Consider the following 23,537-nt stretch of genomic DNA (forward strand, 5'->3'; position numbering starts at 1 on the left):
GCCACCCAAAAAGAAACTGGGAAATAAAATAGACTGTTCAATCACTGGACAAGTCAGTTAGCCAGAACAAAGACAGAGAGAATGAAATTAAAACAAGTGACCCACTGGCTAAAAAGTAAGTTCTTCTTAACCATTACTGTCACCTTCAAGTAAAATGAAGTAACTGAGCAAGTAACTACTACACAACATGTTACCCCTAACCTTTCATATAGCTGAGATGTGAAGAACCAAGGACACCACTTGCCTTAATAATGCATAGAGATGGTTCAGTATAACATGGGTGGGCTCAGGAAGTAAGGCTGTATCACACTAACAGACACAGAAAATTAAAAAGAATAACATTAGTTTTATGAACAAACCATCAGCTTACTCTTTCTCAGAGCTTTCTGGGACTGTTAAGAACACCTTATCTTTATCTCCTTTCATTAGTGTATCTACTGTAGTATGTATCAATAATACATTCTTATTACAGAGAATTTGGAAAATTCTCAGTTCATGGCAGAAACCCTAAGCATCAAGATCTGCTAATCTTAATAGAGCTAAAACAAAATTCTTACCTACAACAACTATGGAAGATTTACATTAAATAGCAAAAATAATCTTAGTGAGAATCAATGAGAATAAACACAGAAGTCAATTATATGCAAAACAAAAATTGTAACTCTTTTGTATATCCCCAAATGATAAGTATTCCTTATCTCATGTTGGAATACAACTCTCAGAAATTGGTTCTACAATACACTCTGGTCCTGATTTTTTTCAAGAATAGAGACTACTACAAGTTTTGATTTTAGTTCCTGAATAAGCTAACAAACCAGACTTGATAAAAGGGGTCTATAGTGTTATTCATATGTATATGATTTATAATCTCAATATACCTTTATAGTAATCCCAACCTCTATGATTACTGAATTTTGGCCAAATTAATCCTACAGTTTCCCAGATCCTCCAGAAAGATTCTCAGAAAACTTACAGAAATATTTGTGTCCTTGTTAAGAATAACTTAGAGTAGGTGAGGAAGAAGGATGGGTGGGGATTTGAATCTCTCTTCAGATCAAAATACATACATTTCTTGACCATAAGGCCCAGGGGGTGAGATGGAAAGATCTAAAAGGTATTTCCACAAATATGAGCAAAAGTACAAAAATTAGGACAATGCATAGAAAAATACATGGCCACTAATATTAAATATAGAAGTCAAGGATCATAACTTTTAACCCATTGGGTCTACAAGTGTCAAGTAGTTCAAGGAAAATGTCACTGGCAACAAGATTCAATGAAAAGGAGAGGGATCATAGACTTGAGCTAAGGAAAGAACTACCCTATTTATCAGCTTTACAATCTTGGAAAATGCCTTTACCACACTCAGTTTCCTCATCCATAAAAATAAAAAATATCCTTGTCCTATTTTCAATGTTATTGAGGAAACTAAAGAGATCATGGATGTGAAGAGGCCTTGCAAACTTTCAAACAATGTGAACAAATTAGATTTCATTTTTCCCCCACCCAAGCAACACATAACAAGGTTACAAATTCTAAGATTACTGATACTACAGTGACTGCAGCAATAAGAACAAGAGTTATGTAATAGTCATTAGGGAAATGAAAATCAAAACCACAATAAGATGCCATTTCATACTCACTAGGATGGCTATAATTAAAATGATAAACTTATAAATACTGGCAAAGATGAAGAAGTTAGAACTTTCAAACTACAGTATTCCCATTGCCAGTGGGAATCTACAATATCATAGCCACATGGGAAAACAGTTTGGTAGTTCTTCAAAGAGTTAAACAGAAAGTTACCATGTGACCCAACAATTACATTCCCAGGCGTATATCCAAGATATATGTGCCCACATGAAAACTTGTATGTTAATGTTTACAGTACCAAAAACCAGAAACAATACAAATGTCTATCAATAACAAATAAACAAAATGGTATGTCCATACCATGGAATATTATTGTCATAAATAGATACATGTTTCAATATGGATTAACCCTGAAAACATTAAGCTATGTGAAAGAGTCTCACAAAAAACACCATGAATAGACAAATCCGTAAAGACAGAAAGTAGACTTGTGGTTGATAGGAGCATGAGAGAGGAAGTAATGGAAAGTGACTGCAAATGGGTACAAGGTTTCTTCTGGGGATAATAAAAATGCTCTGGAACTAGTGATAATTTAACATAACTCTGAATACACTAAAACTTATGAAACTGTACAATTTAAAAGGATGAATTTTATGGTATGTAAATTATACTTCAAAAATGGAAAAAATAATGCGTCCTAGAAGGAAAAATTTAGCAATAAAGAAAACTGATTTTGTTTAAAGATTTTAAAAAATGGTTTATAGTCTCCACTGTAAGATTATAAGAGTTCATTTAAAGAACTGATTTCAGTTAAACATATATGAAGCAAAGCAAAATTAATAAATACAATATTATACAATAAATACAAATATTATACAATATCTTAAAAACTTTCCAAAGCACATCCAATTATTATGTCATGTAATCCACAAAACACTGCTGGGAAGTACACAGAATAGTCTTTTTAAAATTTCCTTATCATCATCATCATCATCCAAAACAATACAAATTGGTTAAGTAACTGGCTACACTAAACTTAGTGCAAATTTGAACCTAATAAAAATGTATCCTAAGGCTTACCTGAATGGATTGGAAAATTAGGAGAAAGAGGGAAGTGAGAAATATCAAAAGTATGCTGGTATTCTCTCTGTATATTTATGATTGACTATTCATTGGTTGCTTTGCCAGAATCATATAATGCAAAAATATAGTTACCAGTGGCCTCATAATTTAATTTGGTATCTTTAAACCCTTTTAAATCTCTGCCCACCAGTCAAAAAGAATGTGTAGCTTAACTTTGATGGCTTATATAATAAAAACATTATTATCCAAAATTTTCTAAATAATTATTATACTATGCAGTTTTAGAAACAACATGTCACCCTTATGCCCTGTGATTATTAATATGTTCCACTTCAGGACTTGTGATTGCTGAGAAACACTGAGTCCAACCCCTGATATTACTGTCATGACATACAGAATCAAAAGAATTGAGGGCCTTGTCCACAATGGTAAAACTACTTAGTAGCAGAGGTGGGTTTTGAACTCAAAGCGAGAAGAATACTCAGTGTAAATACAGTGCACAGTTCCTTAGACAGGCATAGCTCTTACTGTAAAGTAGCAAAACAGTAATTATGAATGTGGTTTGGAGAATATTTGCATTACTGACATAGTAAATTAAGTAGAGATGAAGGTCTTGGAAAAAATAATATTATAGGAAACAAAAGGGACTAGGAATATAGCTCAGCTATATTATCACAAGGCCCTGGGTTCAATCCTCAGCACTGCAAGAAAAAAAAAAAAAGAAATAAAAAGAAACAAGAGTGTATAGAGATCTTTTCCCATACCAGGAGATTTTTTAAATCAAAAATTTACAAAATTTTGATTATATGCAAAAGAATTGCCTGATATTGTGTGTGTGGTTGTTGTTTTTTAAGTGACTTTTCTCCAATGACTACTATACTTGTAGGGTCTCAGAAAACTCAAAACTGCCAACCAATTTATCAAACTGGCAGACTAGGCTGAGGCATCTTAATAAGACAAACAAGACACATCTAGTCTCTGCTGGGTGATACCACCAAAGGTCAATGGAAAACTTGAAATATTACTAGAAAGAGTTTTCAAACAATAGGTTATAGTCTACTAATAGGCTGTAAATATACAATAGCAGCCATGTGCTGTGGCACAGGCCTGTAATCCCAGTGACCCAAAAGACTGACACAAGAGGATCTCAAGTTCAAGGCCAGAGAGCAATTTAGTGAGACCCTGTTTCAAAATAAAAGGGGTTGTGATTATGGCTCAGTTGGTAGAGGGTCTCTGAGTTCAATTTCAGTACCAAAATAAATAAATATTTTTAAAAAACAGAAAATAATACATCACAGTGAATAAAGGCAAACATTATACCACATATTACACTTCTGTATATCTGTGTATGTGTGCATTGGGCTGCAATGCAAAATAAATGTCTTACTGTAGATACTTGGTTGAAAAGTTAAGGTACACTAGAATGAGACTTTTTTGGTATAAAGAATAGAATCTAAATATTTATATAAGAAATATGTGCACATATATAAAGGATTCAGAAGATTCCTCCGAAGAAATGGAAATAAAAAAAAATTAATTAATTACTTTCAAGAAGGAAATTTTAAAACCACTTCTGTGTTACAAGAAAGACAAGGCAAAAGAGAACAAATATTATAAAATTACCTCAACAACATGTCTCAGAACTTTCCATAGAATCTAGTTTTAGAGCACCAAACTCCTCAAAATTGGATTTCTTGACATAAGTCAAATTGTTAATCATGCCAACTTGACTGGTAACCATAGGCTGAAACAATAAGCAGAAAAAAAAAATATTGAATTCCCTTTTCAAATCCTCTTCCACCCATCCTCCTCTCTGAGTCTACTGAAGGTTACAAATAATCATGCTCAGCATCTCCATCTTTTATTGAGAGGAATCCTTTAGTGTAAGGGAACTGCTACTATCAATTCAGAGAGCAATGATAGTTAAAATGAGGCTGCTAAGTCATGGTGACCTTTGGAGGTCAAAGACTTACCTCCGATGGATCATGAACCCACTGTCCAACTACAAAAAACTTGTTTTGGTTCTCTCCCCACAGGGTGATCCAAGATGGCAATGAAGTCATTATGGCTGTAGAAGAAAACAGAAGGTCTTCTTTTAGAAGACAGAATTTAGAAAATATAGAAGTGGTAATTATAGTATTATACCAATGACTTCCCATAATCCTAAGCCACTGTGTCCCTTGTGTAAAAAGTAATATATACATCCAATCTCTTTATCTATATCATCTTGGACATATGTTTCCAACCCTTCCAACAACTTTGTTTCTTAAACCAATGCCTAGAAAAAAATAGTCAATGATCTCCCAAAATGGTGTAACTTGGTATAACTATTTTGCTGTAGCAGAGCAGATCCCTCACAAATATAAGCACCTTAACAGATTTAGGATATAGGAGACCTTAAGGTACTTTCCATATTTTGGTGAGTCATTACTGGAAAATGACCTATCTGGTTATCTGGGCCATTCTAATAATCAGTTAATTCATCTTTACTCTGCAAGTACCACATAACAATACCACCTTAAATTTTACAGTGCATTTTGCTTTAGTGTAGAAGTCACAGCAACAGATTCTGTCAGTTACAGGCTTCCTCAAAACATAGAAAAGACCTGTGCCACACCATCCTAAAAAATGCACCAACAAAGCTATTATTAATTCCCTTGAGGTAATGATATTCTAAGTGGTAAAGCATCTGACTCCCAATGAGGTTAAAAAACAATGCCATAGATACTAAGTGGTCACAGAATAGGACATATTCCAAAGAAAGCATCTTGTGGGTGGAGATGGAAATTCCAGCCTGTTCACTCTTAATAGAAAGGACAACAGGTCAGGCTCTATTCCTGGATTCTGCAGTCTCAACCAAAACACTTATCTTCACCTCTTAATCAGTAGAATCTTGGTGCTCCAGTTGTTGAAAGACCCAGAAATGAAGACCTCCTTGCCTCCTTCAACCAGTGGATAACAGTAGGCTGGGCCTGCTGGGTGGGCTTTATGGAATCATCCAAATCCTGCTGCCATGATACAAACTTTTGTACCCAGGGAGCTGTAAGAAGGAATAGGTTATCCATAGAATAAATTGTGACCCAAGAATTCTTAAAAAGATCATTCTCCTTCTTAGAGTAGAGAGGGGTGTAGGATTCAGCTAAGGAAATAAGCCTTAAAATTAGAATAAATCAGATTTTTACAAACCATATGAAAAGAGCTCATCTTGAACCACAAATGGTCAAGTGGCTTATGCTCAAGTGCTGCATAAATCATAGTCTAACTTTTGAGTTTGCATATATTACTTACTCTTTCAGATCCTTAAGATTGACCTTAAAAAAAAAAAAAAAAGAAAAAGAAAACCCTACTCCCTACTGCCAGTTTAATTCATAGGCAGGCAATTATAACATGCTTCTGAGTACCTCTTAAGGGAGAGAAAAAAATGAAACAAAAGTGGCTATATTTTTAAAAATTAAGCCAGGTATATATTGTTCATAAGCAACTATAAACAGTTCTCAATTATCAACTGTAAAGAAAGTTACAGATACCAAACTTCATAAAAAATTAAAACCTCTATCTTAGCTAATAAGTTACACAAAGAAGGGACATTAAAAAATTAATATTAAAGATCTGGGGAATTAGCTCAGTGCCAGAGCACTTACCTAGCCTATGTGAGGCCCTGGGTTCAAGCCCCAGAACCACAGATTAATCAGTTAATTGATTAAAATAAAAAAAACAGATCATTGATTTTATAAAATGTAGAAATAGTGGGTAGGAATGTAGCTTAGTGGTAGAGGACTTGGTCTAGCTAGTGAGAGGCAATACTAGAACAAAAAAAATGGTTATGAAATCATACTTGCTCACCTATGACAGGTTTATTCTGTTTGAGGTATAGGAATGCAAATTTTGGCATCTCAAACAGCAAAAGACAATAAAATCATTTTCCTTTAACAAAAACAATTACATAATCAAATAAAGTTTGCAGGATTCTGAAAAATATTAACTCTTTAGTTCTTTTTTATTACCATCCCTTTAGACCAGTCGTTGGCAAACTGCAGCCAGTAAGCCAGGTGCTTTTATAAAGCTTTTACTGAAAAATAGCTACACTCATTTGTATGCCTGTTATCTACACCTGTGTTCACACCACCATGGAAGCAGTTGAGAAAGACTGTATTATCTACATAGTGTAAGGAATCTGGCCTCCCAACCACCTGTCAATCTGTGTTCCGCCCACCTCTCCCTTTACAGGAATTTCTGGCCTCCCCATCACCTGTCAGTCTGCGTTCTTCCTGCCTCTCACATTACAGGAATTTCTGGCTTATGCTGCCTAATCTTCCTGCCTTCCATGTTATGTTCTAATATGTCATTGGTCCATCAGTCAGTCTGTAAGAATTCTCCTCCGAGATTGGTTCCTCTCAGCCCGCAAAATTCCTATGTCTGAGAGAAATCTTGTGCCACATTCTCTCTTTTATTTTTTCCTTTCCCCCTGAGCAGACATGAATCATCCACATAAAATAAAAGTTCCTTGTGTGAGACCTATGTCTGCGGGGCATTTTTCTAGGAGCTAATGACAGGCCATAACTGCCCCTAACACATAGTCTAAAATATTCACCATGTGGTCCCTTACAGAAAATATTTGCTAAGCCCTGCCTTAAACTGGTAACAGGTAAAAGGGACTTTACACTGTTAAGTAATGATATTATCAAACAAAATAAAGTGCATTAAAAAAAAAAGACTAGCTTATTTACTTATGATTTTTTTTGTGTGTGGTGGTTGTGGGGAATGGAAAAGTCTACTTTCCATACTGTCTCTCACTATTCCTCAAAACTACACTCTGAGAAACCAGGCACCTGATCTAAAATAAAATTCAAGTTCTGGGGATGTAGCTCAGTGATAGAGCACTTGCCTAGAATGCATGAGGCCTTGGGTTCCAGCCCCAGAAGCACAGATTAATTACTTAATTAGCTAAAAGAAAGAAAAAATCTGAAAAAAGAAAACCGAAGAGGCTTTTACAATATTACATGGAATTAGCATAAGAGAAAATCTAGTATCCATATTCAAAAAGCATTGCATTCTGTGTGACTGGCTGCATTTGACAGGAAATTTTGCATATGCGTAAGAATAACCTAAGATTCTGATTCAGACATAGGACCTGGGAATCTATATTTAAAATCATCCCAGATAAGACTGTGATTATGTTAAAATGGTGAAAAATCCTCATCTTTTGAGGTACATCATAATTTGTTATAACATCTGGAATTTGCTTCAAAAAATTGGTGGAAAAAAAGTTGGTGGAGGAATTGTAGATTAGGGTATAGATGATATGCATTCATTCATGATTTGATCAATCTGTAAACTTGGTGAGAGGCACACACAGTTCATTATACTGTTCTCCCTACTTTGTAAATGATTCAAATTTTCCATAAAGTATTTAAACAAATCTCAGGTGATTCCAATACAAAAATAAGATTGAGAGCCATTGAATTAGTCTGCTGTAAAAGGCTGGCATCCAATGGAGGGTTTACTGCCATTGTTTCTATAAGTTATTCTACAACTTAGGATTTTTCATTTAGAATCTGAAAGCCACAAACTACTAATGCTCCAACATTTCAAGCAAAGCCCTTCCACTTATTACATGACATTTCTGTGGTAGGATTGAATGCAGCTGACTAGAAAAAAGGTTGATTGCTTTAAGTAAAACAGCAGAACCACTGATAAAAGAGGCAAAACAACAATTAAAATTATAGTTTGAAGAGGCTTTAGTAAAATACAGAGGGAAGAAAAGGGTCGGTCAAAAACCCTTAGATTTGGATGGGATCATAAGAATTATATGAACCATTTTCTTGTTTTCCAAATGGCAAGATTGGAGTGAGGGAAAGAATGATCCAGAATAGGCCCCAATTCACACAGAACAATTTGACTTTAATTCAGTACACCAACGACTTCAGTCATGTTTTGACAAATACGATGTACTTAAATCCTGAGTTATTGAAGTAGGGAAAGAGGTAAAAATGCAATGAGGTTGATCACCTTGGGAAAGCTTTAAAGAAGTAAATGCAGATGGCTGGGTAGACAGACCACATGATGAGGAAGAAGTTCTGAAATGGAAGAAGAAAGAAAGAAATGGAGAAAAAGCCCTATAAAATGCCCCTTTCCACCACTCTTATTTCTACCTCTCTGATGATGTTCTCAATTGAGATCCAAAAAAATGAACCACAGCATCCAAATTCCATGTACTACTGCTGTGGCAAATAAAACTAATTTCTCTCTAGAGCCTCAAACATATCCCCCAATTGCCTCAATGCCTCCATTTTTCTATTTTACCCCTGAACAGCCTACCAGAAAGAACTAAATATATTTTTCCTGACACTTCTAAGTTATTAGATACAATGTAATCGCATTGCTGTCAGCTCCATCTATCTTTTCTGTTAGGGGGGGGAACACAATTGACCTCTTCCTGTAACTCCTTCAATTGAAAACAAGGTTTTCAGGGAAGTAATGAATTGTTGCTTTTAGGCTAAGGAAAAAATTTGAAGGACAACTGTGGAGTGGAGCTATCTGGGGATCACTGGCCCTCCCACTTGAGAAGCTGGCCTGAAAGCACAGTCACCACAACTACAAAATATAGGACAAAAACTGAACAGTCAACTAAATGATGCCCTTTATTGATCTCCACGTCTAGATGATTATATAGAATATTTATATATTATAACTATACTAGTTAACAAGTGGTGGGTGCTCACAGCCATGACAAAGGGGAAAAGGACCCAAAGTGCAGAGTTCCTAAAAGAGCAAAAAGGATCCAAACAGAAAATTCAAGGAAAAAAAAACACTTAGACATTTCAAGGAAAATTTAAGCAACTGACCTAGGGCCAGTGGCTCAATCTACACCCTCAAGTTTTCCACCAAAGATTACAACCTATAAATTGCTAAAAGAACCAAGGATGGTGAGGGTGGGGGAAATGTCTATGGTTCCTGCCATAAATATGTGGCTCAAGTCTTGGTCAAACCACCAAGGAAACAAGAAAGCCATGTCTGCCTTATATTTAGGCGGCACCACAAGAAGAATTTATGATCCAACGCTTCCCTCCCTGGAATATCCCTTTAATTAAAAAAAAAGAAAATCCTGTAACCCAGTTTAGTGTGATGAAAAGGAGCCAAGGAAAGGAGGAGGAGTCCGGAAACCAAGCAGTAGCTGCATCAACACGGTAGGGGACATGGAGACGAGTACCTTGGAGTTCAACAAGCTGAAGATGCCTGGGTTGCTGATGCTCCCCACCATGATCTTGTGCTCCTTGCCCGGGGCATGACCGTGTCACCCTCCGAGTATGCAGCCTTGGTGCCGTGACGCTCCCCAGACACCCGGTTGCTGGTGGTTTTTCCTATGGCTGCAGCTCAATTCGGGGGCCACATGGTGCAGAGAGCCCCAGTGGCCGAGCCAGGGGCACCCCAGCCCCGCCTCTGCACCTGGGGACCCGGAAAGGAAATCCCCGCCTCAGGAAACTGTGCCCCGTGGTCCCAAACCTCCTGGCCTATAGGAACTCCCGCAAGCCCCCTGGGTCTCCCGCCTCCCCCACTCTGGAAACCCGCCCTCGGGACTCCCCCACAGTACCTCACCCACTCCTGCACCCCATCACCTCCAGAGATGTGCTCCCTCTTCCTGGGACCACTGGTGCATTGGCTGCCGGGCAGGCAAAGCCACCAATAAAGTTATTGAATTGAAGCCGCACCATGGCCAGGGATCTGGGTTTCCTCCAAAAATGGCTACAAGGCCTGTGGTGTGAGGCCACTCCTGTACCCTCCTGCCACCCGCACCCTGGCTCCCCTGCCCGCCTGCCCTGCTCTCTAGCTGTTGCCGCCTCAATGGTGGGTGTGCACAGCGTCCAGTGCCAAGCAGGGGCATTGGACAGGAACCACCCTGTGGGGACGCCATGCCCGAAGCACCAGAGCTGTGGGCCCCGCTGCCTGGCAAGTGGACAGCTGGGAGGACGTCAGGGGCTCGGTGCCACAGGACAAGTGTAGCTTTCTCTATGGCTGCCTCACTCACCCACAAGTGTGCTGAAACATTTTATGAGCCACATCTCTCCAAGTGGTGACCTGGAGAGGAACAATACCATGGACTTCATCTCCAGGCAGAGGGAAGTAGAGGTCAAGGTTTGAGGCTGATACTGTGCAGAGCCACAGGATGGACTAGTCAGCCTGAATTGGGGTCCTGGGGAATAATTCGAAATGGAGTGCCTAATAGTAGATAGACCCTGACAAATTAGTGAATTGTTAGAAGGAGAGAAGGAGAATGCTCTTATAAGCTAAGAAATAACATTTTTGCAATGATTACCTCCAGAAGAAATAAAATCCAAGAGAAAGCAATAAAAAAAAAAAAAAATTAGAAGGCACACAAAATGTGTAAAAATGTCACAGATAATTCTAGGGTTGAGAGAAGTCCAAGATTTTATGATAATGGACTTATCATTCCCTACAAGAAACCTTTATTACTCAACATATGTTATATATACAGACCAGCAGCATTCACATATCACCTGGGAACTTGTTACAATCTAAGCAGGATCCAAGATCCCATCCTCATGTAGAGAACCAGAATCTGCATTTTAACAAGTATATTTTAAAGTGTGAGAATCACTGCTTTGACAGCTGATAACATCATAAATCCAGATTTGATCCCTTTTCATATTCTGCACACACTGTGTAGAGAGCAAGATATCAGTAAACATTTGCTGAGTGAAGAGTACAGGAATACTGCTCACTACATTTCTAACAAGATATGCCACTTAGGCGTAGTAATAGGGAAGGCAGCCAAAGCTGGGAAACTCCAAGTCATACAGGCCATGGTTTCTGAGTGAGTGGCACTGTTTGTTGTAAAGTCCGTTCTTGTATTATGAAGTTGAAAAATCTACTTAATATACACTGCATCCCCCATCCTTTGCTCTCTTTCTTTATGAACTCATCTTCTTGCTGTTGATCAAAAACAGTTTAAGGGAAGAGGTGCAATTTTACCACAACTGCTTGCTCACCCCTCCACATTCTTGATGGCCTGAGTACCTCCTTTTGGTTATCCTTACTTTTTTCCCCCCTCACCTCCAATTCTTTTGTCTTTCCCTGGGGACTGACTGGGGATTTAACCCAGGGCTTATATGCATGTGAGGCAAGCACTCTACCAACTGAACTATATCCTGAGCCTTGCTTCTGTTCTCTTAAAGGAAGAAAAGCAGCAGCAAAGTGAGGAGGAGGACTCACGTAGCTGACTGAGGAGAGGAGACACGTGTTTGAAGTTTGAACAAGTAGGAGGTGTGAAATAATCAACTAAAATAGTAGGATAGAGAATTGACTAGAAAACCTAAGTGTGAATGGCAGACTGTAGTGAAGGTCTAGGTATGTTTGGTGGTTATGAATTTAAAACAAGTCAGTCCATCATAGTGGTATTTTTGTCTTATCATATTTAGCTTTTTGGGTGTGGGTATATACCAAAGGTAAAGTTTATCCAAGCAGGTATGGAGAAGGGAACAAAGGAGTTGAGAATGCATATCAGGGTTGGATTATGATGCTGGGTGGTGGATTTTAAACCTGTTGGTCTGGAAATGAAGAGCAGATTGATGGAGGGACCAGTGGAGTCAAAGAACTGGCTGATGGCAGTAAGTACCAGAGGGGATGAGCTTAGTAGGTAAGAGATGGTTTGGATAGTAGGATGTTTGACATTGAGATTTCAGTGCTGTTGCAGTTATTAGCACTGTCTTAGGTATGACCAAAGGTGTAGGTAGGTGAGGTGAGATGGATCATAAAATAATTGGAATAAGGTTACAGAACTGAAAATGAGATGACAGAGAGTGCTAAAGGCCCACTTTAATATTCATTTCCTCTTCCTTTTTAATAACCTTTGTATGTTGCCTTTCTGTATAAAGACACTTTTCTTAGCTTCCCTGGGAGCTAGATATGTGACTATATTCTTCCAGTGAGATCTAAGTGGAAATCCTATATGGAACTTCTGTTCAATCTCCTTAAAATAAAGGTGTGCTCTTATATTTCTCCTCCTTCTGTGTGGCTTTTCATATAATGGCTGAAATCCAGCAGTCACCTTGGACCATGAGGTAGCTGAGAATAGTATAGCAGAAAAAAGAACTATGGAGCTGTTATGTATCAGGAAGGCCTGTCTACCTCTGGACTTTTTTATATGAGAGGGAAATAAGCTTCAGTCTCATTCACATCATCTTATGGAGCTTTTCTATTATATATAGCCAAACATAATTCTAACTAATATGTTGGATTGATAAAAGTTATTACCAAGATACTAAAGTCAACTGCAGGTGTAGTTATGTTTGCAGAAAAAGGCACAAAGCTTTATACTAAAATATTTACAGAATGAAGAGTAGTAAATGGGTCTGAAATAACTACAATGAGGAGAGATGGTGGCCAGTACTTCTAAGGAGCAGGATATGAGAAAGTAAAGAGAAACAGCAATGAGGAATTCTAGGCAGCATGAGAATGAAAAAGACATATACGCCACTTTGCTTTTTATGTTGATCCTGAGTTTTTAAAAGACCTATTTGATTGAGTAAATAAGTTACAGAAAGACACTTGTGTTTCAAACCACAACAGAATATTATATACTGACTCAGATCAGTGATCTATTCAAGGATATCTTCTGAAAGAACGTTTGCCCCACAGACATTTCAAAATGTTAAGCACCCCTGATCTCCTTAATGTTTTCTTAAAGTGTTGTTCACTATTCAAGTCTCTAAAAACTCGATTTTATATCCATGTTACATGTATTCATTCAATTAATTAATCTATGGATGCTTCACTGTGTTCTAGGCACTACATTAGACACTAAGAACACATAAATTGATTGCAAAGTGTCTGCCTCCCAAGAGTTTACTAATTAAAAGAGGAACCATGTGAGAGAACTGTTATCACATAGTTTGAAAAGGATATTCAAGAGGTGTAGTAAAAGTACTAAGGAGCCCAGTATTTCATATTAGGGTTCAGAGAAGAGAAAACAGATGAATTGAATCTTGAAGATGATGGAGGTATTATTTAGCTGGAGAATTTTCTGAAAGTACAAAAAAAGGATATACAAAAGCATGGAAAATCGTGTACTTTGGGAATTTCCAAGTAGGTAGTCTAGAGAATGGTTATTACTGAATTACTATTAGCCACAAGTAAAAAGGCAGGCCAAGTATTAAGTAATATCACCTTAGTTATGTATGTAGTTGCCCTTAATATAAATGTCATTTGTGGGGACTGCTGGCTTCATGTTCTCAGATACAAGAAATCTTATCTACGTGAATTGAAGAAACTGTCTTTTGACTTTGTATCACCATTTCTTACTCAATACAATTACGGTCAATACTTACTCAGCAAAGAAGGCAAAATTTGCTCTGGTAAGTTAGATTATGTTTTATTAGATCAACTTAATTTGAGAGTAATCAGTTAAAAACAGTAATATAAATGAATGCAATAGTTAATGTTCTTCCTCCAAGAAAATTTCACTATACTGTAGCTCTGGGTCAATTTCTGAATCAAATAAATACATTTTGTTATTCAAAGAAATTTTTAATTTTGAAATAGTTTTTTTTAAATAGGTCAGGAATTATTTATTTTTTCTGTATTTATTTTTTTTTATTGTAAACAAATGGGATACATATTTCTCTGTACATGGAGTAATGGCATACCATTTGTGTAACCATAAATTTACATAGAGTAATGTTGTTTGGTTCATTCTGTTATTTTTTTCCTTCCCACCACCCGTCCCACCCCTCTTTTCCCTCATACAGTCCTTCTTTCCTCCATTCTTGCCCTCTTCCCTAACCCTAACACTAACCCCTCCCACCCCCCATTATGTGTCATCATCCACTTATCAGCAAGGTCATTCATCCATTGGTTTTTTGAGATTGGTTTATCTCACTTTAGCATAATATTCTCCAACTTCATCCATTTGCCTGCAAATGCCATAATTTTATCATTCTTTATGTCTGAGTAATATTCCATTGCACATATATATATACCACAGTTTCTTTTTTTTTTTTTTTTTTATTGTAAACAAATGGGATACATGTTGTTTCTCTGATTGTACATGGCGTAAAGGCATACCATTTGTGTAATCATAAATTTACATAGAGCAATGTTGTTTGATTCATTCTGTTATTTTTTTCCCTTCCCCCCACCCCTCCCACCCCTCTTTACCCTCTATACAGTAGTTCCTTCCTCCATACTTGCCCCCCTCCCTAACCCTAACTCTAACCCTTCCCTCCCGCCCATTATGTGTCAACCTCCACTTATTAGCGATATCATTCGTCCTTTGGCTTTTTGAGATTGGCTTATCTCACTTAGCATGATATTCTCCAATTTCATCCATTTGCCTGCAAATGTCATAATTTTATCATTCTTTATGGCTGAGTAATATTCCATAGTATATATATACCACAGTTTCTTTATCCACTCATCAATTGAAGGGCATCTAGGTTGGTTCCACAGTCTGGCTATTGTGAATTGAGCAGCTATGAACATTGATGTGGCTGTATTTCTGTAGTATGCAGATTTTAAGTCCTTTGGGTATAGGCCAAGGAGTGGGATAGCTGGGTCAAATGGTGGTTCCATTCCAAGTTTTCTAAGGAATCTCCACACTGCTTTCCATAGTGGCTGCACTAATTTGCAGCCCCACCAGCAGTGTATGAGTGTACCTTTCTCCCCACATCCTCGCCAACACCTGTTGTTGCTCGTATTCTTGATAATCGCCATTCTAATTGGGGTGAGATGGAACCTTAGGGTGGTTTTGATTTGCATTTCTCTTATTACTAGAGATGTTGAACATTTTTCCATATGTTTGTTGATTGCTTGTAGATCTTCTTCTGTGAAGTGTCTATTCATTTCCTTAGCCCATTTGTTGACTGGACTGTTTGAATTCTTGGAGTAGAGTTTTTTGAGTTCTTTATAGATTCTGGAGATTAGTGCTCTATCTGAAGTATGATTGGCAAAGATATTCTCCCACTCTGTAGGCTCTTTCTTCGCATTTCTGATAGTTTCCTTTGCTGAGAGAAAGCTTTTTAGTTTGAATCTATCCCAGTGGTTGATTCTAGCTTTTATTTCTTGTGCTATGGGAGTCCTGTTAAGGAAGTCTGGTCCTAGACCAACAAGATGAAGATTTGGACCTACTTTTTCTTCTATAATCTGCAGGGTCTCTGGTCTGATTCCGAGGTCCTTAATCCATTTTGAGTTTAGTTTCGTGCATGGTGAGAGATATGGGTTTAGTTTCATTCTGTTGCATATGGATTTCCAATTCACCCAGCACCATTTGTTGAAGAGGCTATCTTTTCTCCATTGCATATTTTTGGCCCCTTTGTCTAGTATGAGAAAATTGTATTTATTTGGGTTTGTGTCCGTGTCCTCTATTCTGTACCATTGATCTACCTTTCTATTTTGGTACCAATACCATGCCGTTTTTGTTACTATTGCTTTGTAGTAGAGTTGAAGATCTGGTATTGCAATACCCCCTGTTTCACTCTTCCTGCTAAGGATTGCTTTAGCTATTCTGGGTTTCTTATTCTTCCAGATGAATCTCATAATTGCCTGCTCTATTTCTGTAAGGTACGTCATTGGGATTTTAATTGGAATTGCATTGAATTTGTATAGCACTTTAGGTAGTATGGCCATTTTGACAATATTAATTCTTCCTATCCAAGAACATGGAAGATCTTTCCATCTTCTAAGGTGTTCTTTAATTTCTTTCTTTAGTGTTGTATAGTTCTCATTGTAGAGGTCTTTCACCTCTTTTGTGAGATTGATTCCCAAGTATTTTATTTTTTTCGAGGCTATTGTGAATGGGGTAGTTTTCCTAATTTCTCTTTCTGAAGATTCATCACTTATGTATAAAAATGCGTTGGATTTATGGGCATTGATCTTGTAACCTGCTACTTTACTGAAATCACTTATGAGTTCTAAGAGTTTTCTGGTGGAATTTCCAGGTTCCTCTAAATATATAATCATGTCATCAGTGAACAGGGATAGTTTGAGTTCTTCTTTTCCAATTCGTATCCCTTTAATTTCTTTGGTTTGTCTAATTGCTCTGGCCAGAGTCTCAAGAACGATGTTGAATAGAAGTGGTGAAAGAGGGCATCCCTGCCTTGTTCCAGTTTTTAGGGGAAATGCTTTCAGTTTTTCACCATTTAGAATGATATTAGCCATGGGCTTAGCATAAATGGCCTTTACAATATTAAGGAATGTTCCCACTATCCCTATTTTTTCTAGTGTTTTAAGCATGAAGGGGTGCTGTATTTTATCAAATGCTTTTTCTGCATCTATTGAAATAATCATGTGATTCTTGACTTTAAGTCTATTAATATGGTGAATTACGTTTATTGATTTCCTCATGTTGAACCAACCTTGCATCCCTGGGATGAAACCCACTTGATCATGGTGCACTATCTTTTTAATATGTTTTTGTATGCGATTTGCTAAAATTTTGTTGAGAATTTTTGCGTCGATGTTCATTAAGGATATTGGTCTGAAATTTTCTTTCCTTGATGAGTCTCTGTCTGGTTTAGGTATCAGTGTGATATTGGCTTCATAGAATGAGTTTGGGAGGGTTCCCTCCTCTTCTATTTTATGGAATACTTTGAGAAGTATTGGAATGAGCTCTTCCTTAAAGGTTTTGTAGAACTCAGGCTGAGAACCCATCTGGTCCCGGACTTTTCTTTGTTGGTAGGCTTTTGATGACTTCTTCTATTTCAGTACTTGAAATTGGTCTATTTAAATTGTTTATGTCCTCTTCATTCAGTTTAGGCAATTCATATGTCTCTAGAAACCTGTTGATGTCTTCGAAATTTTCTACTTTTGTTGGAGTATAGATTTTCAAAATAGCTTCTAATTATGTTTTGTATTTCAATCCTGTCTGTTGTGATATTTCCTTGTTCATTCCGAATTTTAGTGATTTGGGTTTTCTCTCGTCTTCTCTTTGTTAGTGTGGCTAAAGGTTTATCAATTTTGTTTATTTTTTCGAAGAACCAACTATTTATTTTGTCAATTTTTTGTATTGTTTCTTTTGTTTCAATTTCATTGATTTCAGCTCTGAGTTTAACAATTTCCTGTCTTCTACTACTTTTGGTGTTGTTCTGTTCTTCTTTTTCTAAGGCTTTGAGCTGTAGTGTTAGGTTGTTTATTTGTTGAGTTTTACTTCTTTTATTAAATGCGCTCCATGAAATAAATTTCCCTCTAAGTACTGCTTTCATAGTGTCCCAGAGGTTTTGATATGATGTTTCTTTGTTCTCATTTACCTCTAAGAATTTTTTAATTTCCTTCCTAATATCTTCTGTTATCCATTCATCATATAATAGTATATTGTTTAATCTCCAGAAGTTGGAATAGTTTCTGTGTTTTACTCTTTCATTTATTTCTAACTTCAATCCATTATGATCTGATAGAATACATGCTAGTGTCTCTATCTTCTTGTATTTGCTAACATTAGCTTTGTGGCATAATATATGGTCTATTTTAGAGAAGGATCCATGTGCTGCTGAGAAGAAAGTGTATTCACTCTTGGTTGGATGGAATATTCTATAAATGTCCGTTAAGTCTAAATTATTGATTGTGTTGTTGAGATCTATGGTTTCTTTGCTCAATTTTTGTCTGGAAGATCTGTCCAGTGGTGAGAGCAGCGTGTTAAGATCACCTAGTATTATTGTGTTGTGGTCTATTTGGTTTCTGAAATTGAGAAGGATTTGTTTGACATACATAGATGAGCCACTGTTTGGGGCATAGATGTTTATGATTGTTATATCTTGCTGATTTATGCTTCCCTTAAGCAGTATGAAATGACCTTCTTTATCCCTTCTGACTAACTTTGGCTTGAAGTCCACATTATCGGAAATGAGGATGGATACTCCAGCTTTTTTGCTGAGTCCATGTGCATGGTATGTTTTTCCCCATCCTTTCACCTTTAATCTATGGGTATCTTTTTCTATGAGGTGAGTCTCTTGCAGGCAACATATTGTTGGATCTTTCTTTTTAATCCAGTCTGCCAGTCTATGTCTTTTGATTGATGAATTCAGGCCATTAACAGTTCAGGGTTATTATAGAGAATGATTTGGTTTCCCGGTCATTTGGTTCATTTTTAAAATTTTGTTTATTTATTTGTTTGACACAACTTGTTTCCTCCTTTATTTGACAATTCCTTTAGGATAATTCCTCCCTTTGCTGATTTGCTTCTTTGTTTTTCATCTCTTCCTCATGGAATATTTTGTTGAGAATGTTCTGTAATGCTGGCTTTCTTTTTGTAAATTCTTTTAGCTTTTGTTTATCATGGAAGGATTTTATTTCATCGTCAAATTTGAATGGTAAGTTTTGCTGGGTATAAGATTCTTGGTTGGCATCCATTTTCTTTCAGGGCTTGAAAAATGTTGTTCCAGGACCTTCTAGCTTTTAGGGTCTGGATTGAAAAATCTGCTGATATGCGTATTGGTTTCCCCCTGAATGTAATTTGGTTCTTTTCTCTCACAGCCTTTAAAATTCTGTCTTTATTTTGTATGTTAGGTATTTTCATTATAATGTGCCTTGGTGTGGGTCTGTTGTAATTTTGTGTATTTGGAGTCCTGTAAGCCTCTTGAACTTGATTTTCCATTTCATTCTTCAGATTTGGGAAATTTTCTGATATTATTTCATTGAATAGGTTGTTCATTCCTTTGACTTGTTTCTGTAGGCCTTCCTCAATCCCAATAATTCTTAAATTTGGCCTTTTCATGATATCCCATAGTTCTTGTAGATTCTGTTCATGATTTCTTACCATCTTCTCTGTTTGTTCAACTTTGTTTTCAAGGTTAAATATTTTGTCTTCAATGTCTGAGGTTCTGTCTTCCAGGTGTTCTATCCTATTGGATATGCTTTCTATGGAGTTCTTAATTTGGTTTATTGTTTCCTTCATGTCAAGGATTTCTGTTTGGTTTTTTTTCAATATCTCTAACTCTTTATTGAAATGATCTTTTGCTTCCTGTATTTGCTCTTTTAACTGTCGATTGGTGCGATCAATCAATGCTTGCATTTGCTCTTTCATCTCATCATTCAATGCTTGCATTTGCTCTTTCATCTCCTCGTTTGCTTCTCTGATCATTTTAATTATGTACATTCTGAACTCCTTTTCTGTCATTTCTTCTGCCATGCTGTCATTGGGTTTTATTGATGTAACATCTAGATTTGTTTGCAGCATTTTCTTTCCTTGTTTTCTCATGTTGTTCAGATATCAGTGGACCGCTGAGATATTGCAGATTTCCTCTGTTGATTTACAATGACCCTGAAGATTTCTATATATATCCCCTCTTAGCCTTCAGTAGGCTGAAGTCTTGGAGGAGGTTGATAATGCGGTGCTCCACAAGGAAGCTGCCTCTCTAGGAGTGGTGGCCTTCAGGTGGGGTATATTCCCTGCTAGTGGGCAGAGGTGCCTCCACTTGTTGACCAATGGTCATCCAAAGGGGACCTAGGCTGTGGGCTGAGGCAAGGCCTGTTTGGGCCTGAGCCTCTGGTTTTACCGTCCTTGTGGGAAACCTCACCCAGCAGGGAAGACTCACCCGGTGGGGAGGTCTCGCTGGTCAGTTTCCTCCTAGAGGTTCCCCTCAATTTACAGCTACTGCCTGGGCTGGGCTGCCTTCCTCTGCAAAGTTTCCAGGGGCCCGGCCCTACCTCCTGGGCCTGGGAGCCTCACCCTTCGCAGATGAATCTCCTTAGGCTGCCCCTCCTCAGAGAATTTGCCCATAGGCCTGGAACCTTCGCTCCGCCCTAAGCCTGTCTCTGTGCGGCTCTTCCACCCAGAAGCCTCCTAGATCCTGTGACCCTGCTCTGCAACTAATCGCCTGGCTGTGCGGCCCCTCCTCTTAGCAGCCACCTGGCGCCCTGTACAATCACTCTGAATCCCAGAGACCCGCCACATGACTCTTCCTCCAGACAGCCGCCCAGTATTCCAGTGCGGTCACTAGGAGTCCAAGAAACTCACTGTGTGCCTCCTCCACCCACCAACCACCCATAGCCCTGGGCAATCAACCACTCCGAGTCGAAGTGACCCTCCCCGTTCCTCCTCCTTCTCCAAATAACCCCCCAGGTATTCAAGAGCGGTTGCTCTGAGTGGCTCTGAATCCATGTGACCCACTACACGCGTCCTCTGGGCAACCTCCTGGAGCTCTGGAGCAGCCACTGGAGACCAAGCGACCCACCACGCTTCCCCTCCAGGCAGCCCACCTGTGTTCAGGTGCTGTCACTTTAAGTCCAAACAACTCACCACTTGCCTTCTCCTCTGAGCAGCCTCCTGGAGCTCCATGCAGTCACTGCGTGTCCAAATGACCCACCATGCTCCTCCTCCTCCTCCTCCTACTCCTCCGGGCAGGCCCCGGGGTTCAGAAGTGGTCAGGGTCCAAACAGCTCGCCACGCAGCCCCTTCTCTGTCAACCGCCTGTAGTTCCCGTATAGTCACCCGAATCCAAGCGGCCGCTCCTCTTCCTCCTTGTCCTCAGGGCAGGCCCCGGTGTTCAGAAGCGTCGTTCTGATTCCAAACAGCTCGCCGCGCGGCTTCTCCTCTGGCAACCGCCTGCAGCTCTGGCGCAGTCTCTCTGAATCCAAGTGGCCACGCTCCTCTCCTCCTCCTCAGGGCAGGCCCCGGTGTCCTGAGTCCACACAGTTCTCCCCGCCACTCCTCTCCCGGGCAGCCGCCGGAGCCCCAGTGGCAGCTCCGAGTCCCAGCGCTGTGCCGAGCTGCCTCCTCTATGGCGCTCCAGCGGGGGGAGGGGCGTCTCGCCGGCAGCTCTACTTCACAAAGTTTCCTGCGTTCCGGGACCCCCGTCCCATCCGGGATGCCCCCCCAGGGGGTGAGAGTCACCCGGCTACTTTGAGTTGGTCCCAAGCGTCTCAATATCTCCTCTCTTGAATCCTGAGTTCTGGAGCAACACGTAATGCAGCCACCCTCTAGGCCGCCATCTTGAAAACCCCCCACAGTTTCTTTATCTATTCATCAATTGAAGGACATCTAGGTTGGTTCCACAATCTAGCTATTGTGAAATGAGCAGCTATAAACATTGATGTGGCTGTATCTCTGTAGTATGCTGATTTTAAGTCCTTTGGGTATAGGCCAAGGAGTTGGATAGCTGGGTCAAATGGTAGTTCCATTCCAAGTTTTCCAAGGAATCTCCACACTGCTTTCCAGAGTGGCTGGATTAATTTGCAGCCCCACCAGCAATATATGAGTGTCCCTTTCTCCCCACATCCTCGTAAACACCTGTTGTTGCTTGTATTCTTGATAATCGCCATTCTAATTGGGGTGAGATGGAATCTTAGGGTGGTTTTGATTTGCATTTCTCTTATTACTAAAGATGTTAAACATTTTTCCAAATGTTTGTTGATTGCTTGTAGATCTTCTTCTGTGAAGTGTCTGTTCATTTCCTTAGCCCATTTGTCAATTGGGTTATTTGCATTCTTGGTGTAGAGTTTTTTGAATACTTTATAGATTCTGGAGTTTAGTGCTCTATCTGAAGTATGGTTGGCAAAGATTTTCTCCCACTCTGTAGGCTCTTTCTTCGCATTGCTGAGAGTTTCCTTTGCTAAGAGTAAGTTTTTTAGTTTGAATCTATCCCAGTTATTGATTCTTGCTTTTATTTCTTGTGCTATGGGAGTCCTGTTGAGGAAGTCTGGTCCTAAGCCAACAAGTTGAAGATTTGGACCTATTTTTCTTCTATAATCTGCAGGATCTCTGGTCTGATTCTGAGGTCCTTAATCCATTTTGAGTTTAGTTTCATGCATGGTGAGAGATATGGGTTTAGTTTTATTCTGTTGCATATGGATTTCCAATTCACCCAGTACGATTTGTTGAAGAGGCTATCTTTTCTCCATTATATATTTTTGGCCCCTTTCTCTAGTATGAGAAAATTGTATTTATTTGGGTTTCTGTCCATGTCCTCTATTCTGAACCATTGATCTACCTTACTATTTTGGTACCAATACCATGCTGTTTTATTACTATTGCTCTGTAGTAGAGTTGGAGATCTAGTATTGCATACCCCCTGCTTTGCTCTTTCTGCTAAGGATTGCTTTAGCTATTCTGGTTTTCTTATTCTTCCAGAAGAATTTCATAATTGCTTGCTCTATTTCTGTAAGGTACATCATTGGAATTTTAATTGGAATTGCATTGAATCTGTATAGCACTTTTGGTAGTATGACCATTTTGACAATATTAATTCTGCCTATCCAAGAACATGGGAGATCTTTCCATCTTCTAAGGTTTTCTTTAATTCCTTTCTTTAGTGTTCTGTAGTTATAATTGTAGAGGTCTTTCACCTCTTTTGTGAGATTGATTCCCAAGTATTTTATTATTTTCAAAGCTATTGTGAATGGGGTAGTTTTTCTAATTATTCTTTCCAAAGATTCATCACTTATGTATAAAAATGCATTAGATTTATGTGCATTGATCTTATATCCTGCTACATTACTGACTTCACTTATCAGTTCTAAAAGTTTTCTTGTGGAATTTCCTGTTTCCTCTAAGTATATAATCATATCATCAGCAAATAGGGATAGTTTCAGTTCTTCTTTTCCTATTCATATCCCTTTAATTTCTTTGGTCTCTCTAATTGCTCTGGCTAGAGTTTCAAGGATGATATTGAATACAAGTGGTGAAAGAGGGCATCCCTGCCTTGTTCCAGTTTTTAGGGGGAATGCTTTCAGTTTTTCACCATTTAAAATGAAATTAGCCATGGGCTTAACATAGATGGGCTTTACAATATTAAGGAATGTTCCCACTATCCCTATTTTTTCTAGTGTTCTGAGCATGAAGGTGTGCTGTATTTTATCAAATGCTTTTTCTGCATCTATTGAAATAATCATGTGATTCTTAACCTTAAGTCTAT

At 38.5% G+C, this 23,537-nt stretch overlaps 1 pseudogene across 1 annotated transcript; it reads right to left on the bottom strand.

The window, feature by feature from the left end:
- Positions 1-204: 204 nt before the first annotated feature.
- Positions 205-10,388, bottom strand: LOC306652610 (5'-AMP-activated protein kinase subunit beta-2-like; annotated as a pseudogene). The gene is made up of 7 exons: positions 10,277-10,388; positions 9,887-10,043; positions 5,552-5,716; positions 4,650-4,744; positions 4,300-4,420; positions 974-1,107; positions 205-309 (listed from the first exon to the last, which is right to left on the bottom strand). The product of its transcript is annotated as a 5'-AMP-activated protein kinase subunit beta-2-like (transcript).
- Positions 10,389-23,537: the final 13,149 nt, after the last annotated feature.

The sequence above is a fragment of the Sciurus vulgaris genome, assembly GCF_902686455.1.
Source record: "Sciurus vulgaris genome assembly, contig: HiC_scaffold_593_arrow_ctg1, whole genome shotgun sequence".
Taxonomy (NCBI): domain Eukaryota; kingdom Metazoa; phylum Chordata; class Mammalia; order Rodentia; family Sciuridae; genus Sciurus; species Sciurus vulgaris.